This window comes from Chinchilla lanigera, unplaced genomic scaffold (genome assembly GCF_000276665.1).
Source record: "Chinchilla lanigera isolate Chin_1 unplaced genomic scaffold, ChiLan1.0 scaffold00121, whole genome shotgun sequence".
Taxonomy (NCBI): domain Eukaryota; kingdom Metazoa; phylum Chordata; class Mammalia; order Rodentia; family Chinchillidae; genus Chinchilla; species Chinchilla lanigera.
Genome location: NW_004955522.1, coordinates 4,154,505 through 4,169,645, shown reverse-complemented (window position 1 = coordinate 4,169,645; position 15,141 = coordinate 4,154,505). Strand labels below are relative to the sequence as shown.

General features: G+C 60.5%; 1 protein-coding gene across 1 annotated transcript in view; it reads right to left on the bottom strand.

Moving 5' to 3' along the window:
- Cmip (c-Maf inducing protein) overlaps nt 1-15,141 on the bottom strand; it is a gene marked incomplete at its 5' end in the record, with an annotated part of 185,887 nt that overhangs the window by 144,695 nt on the left and 26,051 nt on the right.

The following is a 15,141-nucleotide window of genomic DNA, read 5'->3' as shown; positions in this document are numbered from 1 at the left end:
AGCCAGGACAGGGCACAGAGCCTGTCTCTGGGAACACTCGGGAGAGAGGGCTGGGGCCCTTCTAACTTCAAAGATGTGCTCCGTTTTCTTTCCACTGAAAACTCTTTATATCTGCAAGACCTTTTCCCCTACCTTAAATTACTGTTCTTAAGCCATCCCTGATTCATATTTCTGTTTTCCAGTATTATTCCCAGACTATAAGCCTGGTGGTTTAAAGACATAATGAATGGCCATAGAAGGACAGATGAGGTCTCACTGTGGAATGAAATGGCAGAACACAACGGAGCCAAGACCACCTCTCGAAAATAAAAGTCACCATTTCACCGGGCTTTCTGAAAGGTTGAAAATATCTCTGGGTCCCTTCCTCATGATGACCTATCAGCTCCCCAACTTGGGAAAGATCCCCAGATCAGCCAGGTTCGAGCTGTGTGATCCGAAAGAAGTGCCCTAACCTCTGAGCAGCGGGTGCCCCATTCATAAACGGAGGCTAAGAAGGCAGCTTCCGTCAGGGCTGCAGGAGGACGAATGAGATCACGCGTGGCACCGCTCCGAACCGCACTCTACGGCAGCGCTTCTGATTCCTGACTTCATCCAGCCGCGAGGTCACCAAGCAGAGACCCAAGACCCGGGGGAAAGTGACCTTGGCCGGAACTCGAGAGCAGTTTCCTGACTCAGCTCAACTTCTTCTTCAGCACAGCCTGATAGAAAGGGACCAGACTGGCCAGCAGCCCAGGCACACGCGGGCAGGAGCAGCAGGGACACTGTCCCCATGCGCCAGGCACTAGGTGGGCTCCACTTCTCCTCCCTCCCACCTCGCCCCTTGGAAACACCAGGTGCCCACGTGGCCAGCTCTGGCCAATGAAATGCCAACAGTGATATGTGCCAGGGCCTGGCCCATGTACAGTGCTTCAGGATGGGAGCCACACTGGCCTTGATCCCTGAGTGAGTGGATGAGCAAGAGCCCTGCTGATGTGCCCTGGACATCAGGCATGAAGGGCAAGTCAAGTCCGGGTGCATGAAGATACTGACAGGTAGTACTCTTTGTCACGCAGCAGGACCTGGCCTGACTGGCTGATACAAGGGTAGAGAGCTCGGTCTGTGGCAGCCCATCTCAAACTCCCCTTTGGAAGAAACCAGATGTTATCTTATTTCCAATCCACTGTAGACCAATGCTTTTGAAAACTAATATAAAAATGTCCATCTAATGTGAAGTTCTGAGAGTCAATAACCTCATTCTTGTGTCCTCTACTTAAAAACGGTAACAGGCAGTTTGTAGGCTGCCTCGGGCCATGGACCATGCTGCAGGTGGTCAGCAAGGAGCACAGGACAGAGGGCCTCAGCCCCAGCTGGTCACTCATCGCACTCGAGAAGTAACTGGACCTTTCCCAGCTTCAACTGTCCATCTGGAAAATGAGGGTTTTCAGGTGGGGATTTAAATAGACAGCGCACGGAGCACAAAGGCAGGTACAAGGAATCCACATCCTGTCCTGTTCCCAGGTGACGTCGCTCATGGGCGGCCTGGCGCCGAGCCTAGGGATCTGGGATGGAACCACAAGCTCCAGTCACCTCAGAGGACACTGCAGTGAGCGAAGATTTAGAATTCACTTCCACATGTCCCTTCTGAGGCCAAATGACCAGAACCAGCATCTAACAGGCACAGCTAGAAGGAAGCTGGCTGCCCAGCTGCGGTCCACTGAGACCAGCGACAGCACCTACTACCTGACCCTGCAAGGAGAAGCTTCACATCACTCACAGCCATCGTGAAAGCAATGCTCACTGCCCCTTGCAAGGTGCTGGTCTCTTCTGGGAAAGGACTGACTTCCGTGACCTGTGCCATTCTGCAAGGAGAGTGAAGCTCAGCGTGGCTAGGTAACACAGCCACAGCCACACAGCACAGCAGAGTGTGGTGGCCATGGGCTGGGCTCGCGACAGAGGACAGGGGCAAGCCATCCCGGTTTTTCTCAGGTGGAAGGGTTTCCTAGAACACAAGATGTTCATTTTGTAAAAAGACAGCCTTGGCAAACCAGGGCAATCAGCTGCTGATTGGTTGGCCATGGTACTGAGCATCTGCTGAACTAGGGAAGGTCTTCAGTAAAACATCAGCCGGGAGGTCAGCACTGCATGGACTGCCCGGAAAACCACATCCCACAACATCCTGTGAACACAGCGAAGGACACAGAGATGGGCACCCGAGATACACGAATGACCCGGCATCTTGGGGTCAGCAGGGTCTCCAGGGCCTGGAGACCAGCCGTGCCCTGAGCCTGCTCAGGAACATGATTTGCAAATGTCACTCATAGAACTGGAGGCCTTTTTCTTACTTGCTTGGGTTTTGTTGTTGTTCTTGAATCTTTTTTTTTTTAATGAAACAATAGGTCCTCGGAATGTGTGTGGCTAATGGCCACACTGCCATCATTTGCCAAGCAAAGCAATGGGAATCTCCTGGCGGTCATACTTTGCATTTCTCAGAAGGGCGGGTTGGGTGTGACTTCACTTCCCAGAGCCGCTGGCTCCATCTTCTGCGTGGCGTCCCTCTGTCCCTGCCCCCACGACGCCCAAGTCTGCTAGAGTGAGGTGCCCATGGACCGCTTGGTGGTGAGTTCAAGAAGGAAAACATCTCTCTCCTCAGGCGACTAAGCCACTACCAGGTGAGGCCATGTCACTCCAGTGTCACTGTGTCCCTGAGACTGTCCCTCCACACACACGCTGACCGCAGGGTCCACCCTGCAAGTGGGTGACACCTATGAACGAGATGGGGCTGACGGATCATCTTACCAGGATGACACGTGAACTGGGACTGTCTGCGCCAGCGGGACAAGCCATCTCCCTCTACCCCATCCAGAGAGGCAGTGGTGGCCCGGTGGGCACACGCCCGGACGCGGGCCGGATTCCCTGCCACCTGCCCACTCAGTGAACGCGGCAACTTCTCTGGGACTGTTTCCCCACCTATACAATGGAGCTGCCAGCAGCTGCCTCAGCGGCCCACGGTACAGGTCACACTGCTTAAGACTTGCAAAGTTTACAAGAGGTCCCGGCACAGAGAGGGTGCCATGTGCGTGTTCACTAGAGAAAAAGTCTCAACGGGGACTCAGGGCCCCTGAGCCCGGGCACAGGCAAACCCCGAGGCAGGAAGGGATTGGCTGCCTGTGTCACAACCCCAAGTTCCTCTTTCTGCCTCTTGCCAAATGACTCCATCGCAGAAACTCCGCTCCAAGACGAGCCTGCAGCCCAGCCCCCAACCCACAGGGCGTGGCGTGAACATCCCCGCCACCGGCGGGCCGGGCCGTGGGTGTGCGTGGGTTCTGGGTTCCCTGGGACAGCGGGAAGGGGCCCGGAGCCTCAGGTTCCTGGTGGGTCTTAGAAAGCTCAGGCACAAGCAGCTCCTGGAAGCAGCAGGAAGTGGTTTCCTCTGCTTATTTTCCAAGGGATAACCACCAGATTTCCTCGTAAAAACTGTGTAGCCGATTGGCAGAGGACACCTGCGCAGTTCAGGAGTTCTCATCCGCTTGGGCTTTTCTTCTGTTCGTTCCATGCATGGGGCCTTCGGAGAATCACAGCCTCAGGCCTTGGCATGAGGAAAGAAGGAAGGAAGGAAGGAAGGGAGGGAGGGAGGGAGGAAAGAAGGAAGGAAGGAAGGAAGGAAGGAAGGAAGGAAGGAAGGAAGGAAAGGAGGGAGGGAGGGAAGGAAGGAAAGAAAGAAAGAAAGAAAGAAAGAAAGAAAGAAAGAAAGAAAGAAAGAAAGAAAGAAAGAAAGGAAGGAAGAAGGAAGGGGGTGGGACGGAGGGAAGAAGGAGGGAAGAAGGAAGGAAAGGAGGGAGGAAGGGAAGGAGAGAGGGAGGAAAGGAAAGGAAAGGAAAGGAAGGGAAGGGAAGGGAAGGGAAGGGAAGGGAAGGGAAGGGAAGGGAAGGGAAGGGAAGGGAAGGGAAGGGAAGGGAAGGGAAGGGAAGGGAAGGGAAGGCTCCCCGGAAACGACAGCACAAAGACGGCAGAGCCCAGAGTGCACGGGGGCCCAGCCCAGCCAGGGGAGAAAAATCAGAGGCTCCTAGTGGAGCCAAAAGAGACAAGTCCTGTCCGGTCAACAAGCCCAGACTTGAATTCAAAAGCCTGGGTGACAAGTGCGGGTCCTGAGCCGGCAGCTGCAGACGCAGAGGCCCTGCTGGGGGTGGGGGCGGCTAGAAGCGAGGCGAAGGGCACAGGCTGCCAGGAAGTGAGTGCCGGGCAGGGGACACTTCGGTTTCTCCTGCTGGCCTCCCGAGAAGGCTCCTGGAGTCACTTCGTGCTCCCTGGGACGAGACAGCAAGCCGGACCCCATCTGCCGAGGCCCTGGGCCAGCTGAGACGCAGACGCGGGCCCTGGCAGAAGAAAGGAGGGTGGGGCACTGGGCAGACGGACCTGGAGGGAAGGACATGGCCTGGACAGAGCTGGGGAGGTCACAGCGGAGGAGACGGTAAGGCACGGTACAGTGGTGCGGCGAGCTCAGGCCTGCAGAGGCACTTCCGCCCCAGCAGAGAACTGGCCGGCCCGGCTCTGCACTGGAGCCCAAGCAGAGGCGCGGCTTGGGTGCGCGCGAGTGTGCGCATGTGCAGTGTCCTTCCACGCACAGCTGCAGGCCAGACCTGAGATGGAGGGCATCGCTGCACTGTGCTCACAGATCAGCGTGGTGAAAATCGTGTGCCCAGAGCATGCACACACACACAGCTACTAGAGTCACAATGAGTGAATGAGCCCAGGCGTGCAAGGATGAATGAACAGAAGGCTTGGAGGGAGCCGAAATAGTGACCGGACGCGGACTCAAAAAAGGGGAGCGCCAAAGAGGCGCCGTCGCTGCCTTCCAGAAGCGTGGCGGTGGGCAGGGGCCGCCCCCCGAGCAGCAGCAGTAGGCAGCGGCAGAGATGACGTGAGCGGGGCCTGGGCGCTATGCACAGGGAGGAGGAGCCGCCAGAGGACCCCGGGGAACAGGGCACTGGACCTTCCCGGATGTTCGGAAAGCTGCAGCCCAGCTCTAAAGATGCAGGGGCTCGGAGAGCAACAGATCTCAGCTGCTGAGGCACGGACACCCCCGGAGAGCCCGCTGCTGAGCTGGGACGGCGCCCGGGATGTTATGACTGTGCCTTCAGGCAGGCTGTGCTGTAAGGCCCCGCGGGGCTCAGGACAAGGGAGCAGTGAGCAAGTCCCCTCACTTTCCAGAGCTGGTTCCGGAAGCCACCTGCCGCGTTCAGGGGCTTTGGGACGGTTCCCCGAGCGCCCGCCTTGCCATGAGCAGCAGCTCTGAGCTCATCTCCGCAGCTCCAGGGGCTCGGAAAAGCGCATGGACCTCGCCCAGCCCGCAGCAGAGCTGGACGGTCACAGGCTGAGGGCGGCCGTAGACAGGACTCGGAACAAGGGCTGAAGAGCGTGGCTTACACACAGAGTCACAGGGGCCTGGATCTGCCAGGCAGATGGGACCCACACTGTGGAGGGCAACAGGTGACCACGTGGCCGCCACCCCCTCCACCGGCCCCACGGCCGCAGGTGGGGCCTGGGATCCTCAGCCCACTGCGTGCCCACCGCTGATAGCCTACCTTAAGGTCCCAGCACCCAGGGCATCCCTGCAACCCCGGCCCTTCCCTCTGCCAGCCTCCCCGGCCAGCCAGGGCGGAGCAAAGGGCAGAGGTGCCAGCCTGCGGGCAGTGTCCCGGGTGCCGGATTCTTGCTCTTGAAGTTGCCCGCGTCCCTTTGCCCCATTCTGCTGAACACCATGGTCTTCCGGGACTCTTCCCAATGTGACTTCGAGGAAGCCCAGGAGCTGGACATCAGCTTTACCTTGAGCTGTCCCATTTCTGGGGACCCCAGGTGTACCCCAGGGTTCCCAGGGGGCTGACCCTCCCTGACCTTGACCCAGCCCCGCCTGTGCTCACTCTCTCTGTAGGCCCATGGTGACCTGTTTCACAGATGACAAACTGAGGCCCGGGGGAGCTGACCGCAGTGCTCCCAAGCCCCACCTCACCCTGGGGCGCGCCTGGTCCCTGCGCCCTCCCACGCGACCCTGCTTCCTTTGTCCCACCCTGCCCAGTTCATCACCTCTGCTGCCTTCAGATCTCACAGCTGGGGACCAGGCAGCCACCCCAGCAACGCGCAGGATGGGGAGATGCAGGGCTGAGGGGAACAGCTTCCTGTCGGGCCAGGGACCAAGCGGAAAGAAGCCACACTCCACAGTCCAGAAGTCAAGGGAGGGTCCAGGAGGGCTGGGTTGACCCCGGGGGACGGGCTTCCAGGAGGCGGCAGCAGCTCTCAGTGTCCCCAGCCTCCGAAGGACAGTGGCCACCAGCCTGAGGTCTCTGTAGGACATGTGGGGCAGGGACACACCTGCCCTACCCATCAGGAAGTGGCCCTGGGGCTGGCAGTGAGGTGGGTGATGGGTACAGCCCAAGCTGGGCGGGGACCACACCCGGAGCAGCCTGTCCCATCCTTCCCTGGACAAGGACGGACGCCAGGGCGGAAATCCGTAACTTCCCTCCTCGCGGAAGCGGAGCAATAGCCTGGTTGGTTTGTTCTCTCCGCGTCCATGCCGGGCACGCCTGGGCCCTTCCAAGCGGCTGCGCCTCCTGCTGCTGCCTCGCTGCCGCTCTCCACGGTGCCAGCTGCCCAGGGCCTCGCCCGTGGGGTCCTCCTGCCCTTCCCCCATCAGGAAGCCCTGTCTGACCACTGAGTCTGCTCCTCACGGCAGACTGTGTGACACATGACCCTCACTAACACTGAGTGCCCGTGTGTGCCAGGCGCCTGACAACTCTTAATGCACACGGTTCAATCCTAAGCCTCGGCGGGAACGCTCAGACCCATTCCTCAGAAGACAAGACTGAGGTTCCGAGAACACAGAACCAACTTGCCCAAAGCCTCACGGTGCCTGAGTAGGTGTCACTCTCAGGGCTGGTGTCACCTGCACCTGTGACACAGCTCTATGATCCCTGGTAGTTCTGTACTGCTGTGTGCCTTGATGTCCTCACTTATACCCAGGGATCAAGACCCCCCAACTCCTGGGCTTCCCCGGCGACCCTCGATAAATGGCAGTTATTACTACTCATCCTTAATATTCACAACACAAGTAAGTGCAGTGCTGTCTGAGGCCCAGGCTCCCAAGGTCCTGGAGGCACTTGGGCAGCACCGGGAAGTGAGAGGGCACCGGCTCTGGAGCCAACCTGACCTGAGCTCACACTTCCTGCTGCGTGGCCTGGGCTCAAGGCAGGGCCGTCGGGTGGTGCTGCTCCGAGGGAGCTGTGTCCGCCTCCCTCAGGGCTGTCTGGCCTTCCCTGGGCAGCTCCTGACAAAGCCAAGGCAGGTTGTGCCCCCGGCCACCCCGTCCCAGCCTGGCCACGTGGCCGCTTTCACACCCTCTGTGTCAACAAAGGCTGCCCGAAAACCCTGCAGCCCACATCTGCTCCATTCCCAGAGAGCCCGGACACACCCTCCCCGGCCGGCCGGGCTCTGGTGATAAAGGACACCTCTGAACCGGGGCCTGCCATGTGCGATCACAGGTGGCTCCAAGGCCTGACGCCAACCTGCCCCTGCCCACTTGCCCAGGTGATGACCAGAGGGCGAAGGCAGCACAGAAAGTGAAGCTTCCAGCACATTCCTCAGCCCGCCACAAGACTGTCACCTTTGAGCCGTGCCTCTGGCTGTAGCGTCCTGATCACATGCTGAACCACATTTCCGCACGCGCACACAGCTTGTTGCTCAGAAATTAAGAGACTAAAAATCAGCTAGTAAGTCGCCTTTCCTGGGGCTTCCTGAAAAGGGACCAGTCCACAGGCCAGGCCTGAAACTGCAACTGGAATTATGCATGGGCCACACAAGGGCCGGGACGCGTGGCCCTGGGTCACTCGGGGCCAGTGTCAGCCCCGGTCTGTCCCTTTGTGCTGCGATCACATGCTGGGGACTCTGGTCTGGGGGCTCCATCTCCTCGCCTGTAGGTTCTGCAGGCTGGAGGGTCACAGCACACACACTTTGCATGTCACCCTCAGAAACGGTCATCACGGCCTCTGAGGCCTCAGTTTACCCAAACACAAGGAACAAGTGGACCTCACTCCCCATGGTGGTATTCTCCTTGCCCCACGTCGCCCACACCTTGTCCAGACCAAGGACCCCCGGGCCAAGTGTGTCCTGTATCCTCACCACGCAGGCGAGGCCAAGCACCCCTGTCCCAGGCCCCCGCCAGGGGGCTCCAGCCTGGCTTTCGATGCCCTCGTCACCGAGGGCCCATTCCCTGGGATGTGTGTGTGCCAGGCAGGATGTGCTCACCACTCCGCTCACCCCATAAGGATGCACTGAGCCACCAAGGGGCCACATGGACAGGGGAACTGGAGTCTCCCGGCCCCAATGGCGCCACACGCCACCCGTCCAAGTTTCCAGGGAACACCGCTGCCAGGCCTCCCTCCCGTCCCCCCTCGCCTGCTTCCTTTCCCTCTTCCCTGTCTCTGTCAGTAGCCTGGTAGCCCGGCTCCTCCTGTCACCCTCTCTGCTCACTCCCATCCCTCGCCTGCCGGGCCACACCTTCCCCTTCCGTGCTCTCCCACACCCTGCCCCTTATCCTCCCCGCCTGCCCTTTCCTGCGCTATTTTTGCCGCCTTTGTCCGTTTCTCCTCCGCCTCCCTCCCCCACCTCCTGCTCCCAGGCGCCTCTGTCCCCGACCCCACCCAGGCGGCCTGCGAACGACCGCTCCGCGCCACTGCCCCTGAAGCCCCTTCTCTCCACCGTCTCTGCACAGACAGAGCGGAGCAGGGGTCGCTGGCGACGCTGGACAGAGGGACAGAGGTCACGCCATGAGCAGAGGACACTAAAGCGTGGGTCTCAAGGCCCGCTCTGGATGGACAGCACTGACCGTGACACCATTTTCAACCCAGGAAGTTCATTTAGGGAAAAAATGAAAACCAATGGCCCCGGCAGCTGACCAGGCTGTGTGACAATGACATCACACGCGTGACACGGATGATGTCACACACGGGTCCAGCTGAGAGAGCAGCACAGCCTCATCGTCGAACGCTGCAGCATGCAGACGCAGAGAGCCTCGAACACCCTGTGGGACAGGACACAGGAGGTGGCCTCAGGACCTCATGGCGGGGGGGACCCAGTTTCCTAACTTTGAGGCAGCTCCAAAGGCAGCCACGAAGCCACCAAAACTCATGGCTGGGAAGACTGCACAGTGATCTCCGCCCAGGACAGCAGAGGGGAACCGGGAAAGCACCGCCGGCTCAGCTCACCGGAACTACGCGAAAATCCGAAAATCTGCACGCCAAGCAACAGCAGCAATCAGGCTGAGTGGTGGGGTTAGAAGCGGAGGCTTCCCCTGGTTATTTTATTTTGTTTTTTGAAACATGGTCTCACTATGTAGTTCAGGCTGGCCTTGAACTCGCTATGGAGCCCAGGCTGGCCTCAAACTCATGGTAATCCTCCTGCTTCAGTCTTCTCAGTGTTGAGATTACGGCATGCACCACCACACTGGGCTTCCTTTTAAATCTTTTTAATGCTCCTTTGATACTGCTTTTGCAATTAAATACAGGGAAAATGAGAATTCTCCTGTCCAGGGCTTTGGAACTGACAAAGGACCTTCTCATACATAATCTCACTTGATCTTTACAAAAGCTCTGGAACAGAGGCACGCAGAGAGTTTTATCTGCCCCAATACTTTAGTTTAGTTTAGTTTAGTTCACTTTTTTCCAACAAAGCCAGCCTTGAATTCACCACGGAGCAAAGGCTGGCCTCAAACAGAGATCCCGCTGCCTCAGCTTCCCAAGTGCTAAAATGACAGGCATGCCCCACAATATCTGGCCCGCCCCATTTTTTACCAAGAAGAAAGCACAGGAGTCGAGTTGCCTCACCAAGTGGTGGCAGAGCTGGACCTCAGGAAGGCAAATGTGGTCCCCATGAGGTTCCCATGAGGCTAACACCAGGCCCCTGGCTCCCATGCCTGGGTGCACAGACACGGCTGAAGCTACCTTGTGTACCAGCCCTGGGGCTGTAGCCTGCATGCATGCTCAGGAATGGGGCCCACATACGACACCACCACCAGTCAGAACCAAGGGGGCAGCACCGAGGTGCACAAGACCAGATCCCGACTCCGGAGTCCTCCCTGCCCTCTGTGTGTTGAAGCCTCTGGGTGCCAACGGGTCCATCCGGCAGCTCGGGAATGAGAGGGGCACTGCCTGCCTCCGCGGGCAACAAGCTGGGGACGGTGCAGTGCGCATGTGCGGGCTGCCACTGGCACTGCAGGGCATGTGAGGAGCTCACCGGGTGCCACGGGCTCAACACAGTTGTAGGGGTGCTGCGGGACGGGAACAGGAAGCTCTGGCCACAGTGACCCAGGGGCGACACTGTCTCTTATGGCCCTAAGGGGTACGAGGCTCCCGGACACCGCAGCCCCACACCCAAGGGGCACGAGCCCAGAGGCTCGCCGAAGGCACGGGAGCCTGGGCCAGAAACACGTGAGAAATGGCCTTGCTGCGGCGGCAGCTGCGGGTTTCCGGGAAGTCCACTGGGCGCCCACGCCGGCGAGAGGCCAAGCCACGTTCCTGGCGCTGGATGGCTCGGGAAGGCCCTGGGTCTACCCCACCGCACGCCACCCGGTGCCTCCCACCTCTGGCACTGGCGTCACCGACACCCCGCAGCAGGGCAGCTGGCAGCTAGAGTCCCAGCACAGAGCCCAGGGACCAAGCCAAGGTCCCCAGAGCGGGGTACCAGGACAGTGGTGGCCTCGTGGGCCTGGGTGGTGGGCGCATTCCCTCTGCAACGCGCCACGCTGGAGCGGTCCGTGCAGATGGCCCGAGATCCCAGACGCCCCACGTCCCTGAGGCAGCCTCAGCAGGGTCTCAGGCAGGGGCGGGGACAGCACCCCAGTCTTTCGGCGGCTGAGAATACGGGCAGGACAGGCCCAAGGTGCCCAGCACTGGGAAAGGCATGGATGACGGCTGAACAGCAGGAAAGACGGCAGGAAGAGCGCGGCACGGACAGGCTGAGGAAAGTGAATGGACGGAGAACGAAGTGTGGAGCAGACACACGAGGAAGACCGCAGGGCCAGCGCCTCTCCCCACACCGCCAGGGCCAGGGGCCCATCAGGCATCACCACAGGGGATCCCTCTCACCACGGCCCGGGCCACACGGGGGCAGCACAGGAGGACAGCAGCCAGGGACCACCCAGGGGCCCCCAGGGAGCAGGAGCCAGCCTGTCGCCCTCCCGCAGTCCCCACAGCGCTGCCACGCTGTTCTGGAGAGAAGCAGGCAACAGGGACACCCAGCTGGGCTCGCGGACAGGACGGTGGCCCGCTGCACAGACCGCGGTGACGTCACACTCACTACGTGCACCGCGCCCTCTTCGAAGCGCTTTACACAGACGGCTCCGCTAAGCCCCTGCCAGCCCGGTGGGGTAGACACTGTCACCTCCAGCTCAGAGGAGACACTCGAGGGACCTGAGGTGACAGCTAGGACGCAAGAAGAGAAACTGAACCCTTGCAGACAGGCCCTGGGACCTGAGCTCCTCACCATCACAGCCACCGTCTCTCGGCTTTATTGTGCTCAAGTCAAGCAGCTGAAAATGAAGGTAACAATAACAATGCACCCACCCGGCCAATCAAACGTAGTAATACTGCACTCAGCATGCCAAAGTCGCACAGCGTGGTGGTGCATGCCTCTGGGAGGCTGAGACAGGAGGATTCCAAGGTCCAGCCCTGCCTGGGAAACTCAGCAAGGCCTTATGTCAAAATTTTAAAAAGGGCTGGGAGGCAGCTCAGTGCCAAGGCCAGGGTTCCATCCCCAGTAACATGCACACACAAAACCCAGGCAAGGCCTCCCAGTGACAAGTGCAAAAGTCTGCACAGAAGGCGGCGAGGACACCCGGAGATGGTCTGGCATTCTGCTTGGGCTGTCTGTCAGCACACGTGGGGCTCTGAGACAATGCCTGGGCTGACACATGGTGCGGAGCCCTTTCCACGTCAGGCACCGAGCCACACGGTACGGTGGGCCTTCTCCCCGGCTAGAGGGGACAAGCCACGGCTCAGAGGGGTGACGCAACTGCCCAATGTCACACGGCCACTCAGCCTTGCTCTGACCCAAGATCCGGGCCTGGGCGCCAGGCTCCGGCTGTCCCTGCCCTCGCAGGGGAGGAGCTGCCCGGAGCCCAGCAGGAAGCTGCCCGTTCCCGCCGAGCCGGCTCCCAGGCCGCCACCATGGCCCGGAAGCCCCTCGCTTCAAAGTGATTCCCCCTCCAGGCCGTGGGGTTTGGTCTGAGGCCTTGGGCAGTGAGGAGCTGGGTCCTGCGGTCACCCCTGACCACCCAGGTTTGAGCCAGGATCCCCAGGACCTCAGGTGATGCCAGCCGGAGCCGCCCACCTCGGCGGAGGCCACCGTGCCCCCGGAAGCCGGGCAGGGGCAGCACAAAGAGGCCAGGACGGACAGGGGTGGGAGGAATTCGCCGCCTCGGCCACCCCAGCCCTGTCCCACGCCCCCTGGTCTGATCCACGCCCTGTGCGCTCATCCGCGCCCCTGTGGGCCGGGGCCGCTGGAATGCGCGGAGCCTGAGGTCAGAGCCCCGGCCCGACTGGAGTCGGGTTGAGAAGAAGGGAAAACGGCCAAGAACAACTCGCTCATTTACTTCATTTCCAGACTTGGCGGCTGCCGGGGGCCAGGATTCCAAACCAAGCTGGCTTTGGCCAGGACATCTGCAGCGGCGGCGGCCGCACGCACATCTGCATCCGCTTAGGGAGCAGAGAGCCGTAGAGGTCTCTTAAGAACTCAGTTCCTGGGGAGCCCTGGTCTCTCGGGGTCCAAGTGAGGGGTCCACCTCTTCCAGCCTTGCTCCCTTGGGCAGAGGACACCCTAAAACTGTCTGCCTGGAGAGAGGGGCACTCTGAGAGCTGTGCAGTGAGCCCCTGTGTGACTCGGGCGGGTGCACAGGCCGTGCACTGCATAAGCACTCCAGGCCGTGTGGCCCCAGCCACGCCTCTACCTGGACCCCAGCAAGGACCTGAATGAAGTACAGGGTCCCGGTCTGCCTCTCTTGGTGCATATGTGGGAGGAATGAGTGAAGGAAACAACCCAAGAAGGACGGATGGCCTCAGTTTCCTCACCCAGCAAGCGGGGGTGGGAACACCCCCTCGCAGGGTCAGCGTGCGGGACAGGACGCAGAGCTCCTGGCAGAGGGGGCGTGCTCGCTCGCGTTTGTTTTTATTTGGTTCATTTGTTGGACACCCAATAGCTGGACCTACGATGGGGACTGGCGTGGTGAGCGGACCTGGCACACGGGGCACGGCAGGCCCAGGCGACCAGCGGGTGTCACCTGCCTGCGGTGACTGCGGCACAAGCCTCCCCTCTATGACTTGTCTTTTTTCTCGGAGGCAGTCGCACTACGTAGTTCAGACGATCCTCCTGCCTCAGCTTTCTGAGTGCTGGGGTCACAGCGGGTGCCACCACGTCCAACAATGACCCGTCACTAGATGCTTAAATCCATCAGCTCCGGACCTCACAGCCAGGACCGGCAGCCTGAGTTCCGAGGTCGGTGGGGCTGAGCCGGGCGCAGCAGACTCCTGCTCCTGTGCCTCCTCCCTCTTCCCGGAAGCCCTCACACGTGAGGGTGACACGGTGGCTCCCTCTGAACCAGCAGGCGACAAGTGTGCAGACCGACATGCAGAGAACGCGGTGTGACGGCCTTGACCGCAGCCTTGAGAGCCCCTCTCTACTCGCCAGGCAGGGCGCCAGGCTCACATGCCGGAGACCTCGTCACTCGCTCTTGGCGTCACTCTTGGCGGGGACCGGACAAGCAAGGCCGCCGCTCGAGGTGTGGCGATATCCCAGCGAGCAGCAGGCCCCGCCCAGGGTGACGGCCACCCAAGGTGCAGCCCAAGCCCAGCCCGGACAACTGCCAGCCGCATGGCCTTCAGCAGCATCAAGCGCACCTCCACTTTCCCCTGTCCAGATGGGAACACCCGAGCCGGGCGTGGTTGTGCATGCCTGTAATCCCAGCGCTCAAGGGGGCTGAGGCGGGAGGATCTAAAGTTTAAGGCCAGCCTGGGCAACTCAGCAAGAACTAGCCTCAAAAAAATAAATAAATAAATAAAAGGGCTGGGGATGTAACTCAGTGCGAAGGCCCTGTGTTCGGTCCTCAGTATTGAGAAGAGAAAAAGAAAAAGAAAGAACCTCCAATCTTTCTTCCCCCCAGCACCGGGGACTGAACGGAGGCTCCTGCCACTGGGCTACATCTCCAGCCCTTTTCTAATTTTTCACTGGGAGACGGGCTCCCGCTCATCGCAGCGTGCGCGGCTGCCAGCTTCCCGCAGGGAGGGACGTAAAGCAGCTCCAAGACAGAGAGAGGCGGAGACAGCGCAAAGGGCTGAGTGCGACAGGGAAGCCCCGCGCCTTTCCCCGCCCGTTTCGAAGTCACCCGCAGGGTCTCCTGACAGCCCTGCGCTCGCGGCACGACAGAGGCAGACTGTGTGAGAGCCCGAGAACCGAGAAGCGACCTAAGCGCCCACCGATGCGAAACTGGCTCTGCACCTGCGCAAGACGCTCTGAAGCCACCCAAACGGATGACATCAGGGTAAAACACGGGCTTCCCCATCCCTGGGCCTCCGGACGCATCCGCGCCCAGGTAATGCCGCTGGGCGGGCTGCCTGGCAGCTCTAGGCCTCATCCGCAGCCTCCCTCAGCACTGGCTGCCCGATATTTCCGCCAAGTACTGGCTTGAGACTGTCCCGTCAATGCCCCTTAGCGCGCAGTGGCTGCCTGAGCAAACCACGGGACGGCCACGGCTGTGCCACCCAGAAAGCCCATGCCCGCGCCCCGCCGCGTGGTGCAGCGACCAAGGGCCAAGCGTCCACCGCGGCGGTCTCTGCAGCCGGGTCCCTCCTCTCTCCTCAGTGCCAGGATGAGCACAGCCTCACCTCCAACACACTCCAGGCCAGCTCGGGAGGAGGCTGCCATGACAACCACAGACCCACAGCCACAGCCGGGTGGCGGGGGGCGGGGCCTAGGTTCTGTCGCAACCCTGGTGGCCGGCAAGTGACACTGCACCCAGCCCTTGGGACCATGCACTCTCTGGGCCCGGCGGGGTGACTCCCACCTGCGGGCCCCAGGGTGCATCCAGGGAGAAAGGGCAAAGGCCACTTCCCTTCGTGGACCTGG